This window comes from Myotis daubentonii, chromosome 1 (genome assembly GCF_963259705.1).
Source record: "Myotis daubentonii chromosome 1, mMyoDau2.1, whole genome shotgun sequence".
In the NCBI taxonomy this organism is placed as follows: Eukaryota; Metazoa; Chordata; class Mammalia; order Chiroptera; family Vespertilionidae; genus Myotis; species Myotis daubentonii.
In genome coordinates, this window is record NC_081840.1 from 162,536,466 (window position 1) to 162,537,602 (window position 1,137).

Sequence of the window (1,137 nt, forward strand, 5' to 3'; positions counted from 1 at the left end):
TTAAGTTTCATAACAGTGCCTTTCATAGCAAAAGGATCCTATTCAGGACCATGCATTTTACTCAGTGTCAAGTCTCTCTAGTCTACTTCAATCTAGAACAATTCCTTGATATTGTCTTCACTTTCAAGCCCTTGATGTTCTTGCACATAATTTGGTAGATTTATCTCATCTGGATTTGTCCACTGTATCCTCATGATTTAGAGCCAGGTTTTGCATCTTTGCAGAATTTCACAGACGTAATTCTGTGTTCTTCCCCTTGTATCCTACCAGGAACACACTATGACATTTGACCCATTACTGGTGGAGTTAATATGGATCACTTTATCAAGATGTATCTACAGGTTTTTTTTCTGCTGTAAAGTTTTCTTTTCATCCCAATTAATAAATATTTGTGGGGAGACACCTTGAAATGAGGCAAAATTTTGTTCCATCCTGCCTTCATACATTTGTTTTAGCATCTATTGATTATAGTTGCATAAATTGATTATTACTATGATGATTGCCAGATTGTGATTTTCTAATTTCATCATTCATTTTACATTTATTAGTTGGTGTTCTACTATAAAAAAGAATTTTCTTTTCTCCCATTTATCTACTCATATATTTATTAATATCCATTGTCCCTTGAGTCCTTATTTTAATAAATGTGTTATAATTCATTACTATTATTACTTATTTTGATGCTCAAATTGTTCAAGATATGTCCAGTAAGAGCTTTTCAAACTGGTCTCTTGAGTCTGTTTGACATGTCCCTATCATTTTTTAAAACATCTTCTAGCTCATCTTGTTCTTTCCTTGTTCAAATCCTGGAATTAGCCACTTTTTCCAGGTATCTCAGTTCCATTTAGCGGAGAATGATACAGCGGTGCCGGTGCCGGCAGAGCCATGCCCTGGAAACATACCTTGCCAGAGGCAGGTGTGTTGTCAGTCTGACCTTTAGCTCAGGTGCCAGGGGGCGGATTTCATTATCTACATCCAGCCAGGTACCAGGAACAAACAATTATCCAGGCCCACCCAGAAGTGACAATTACAAAGAAGCCACAAGAATGCACATATTTTCTTTATCTTAAACTTTAGTAAAACTTCCTGGTATCTTTCTGTATAAAATAAATGTGCTGTATTGGCTCTGGGTCCCTG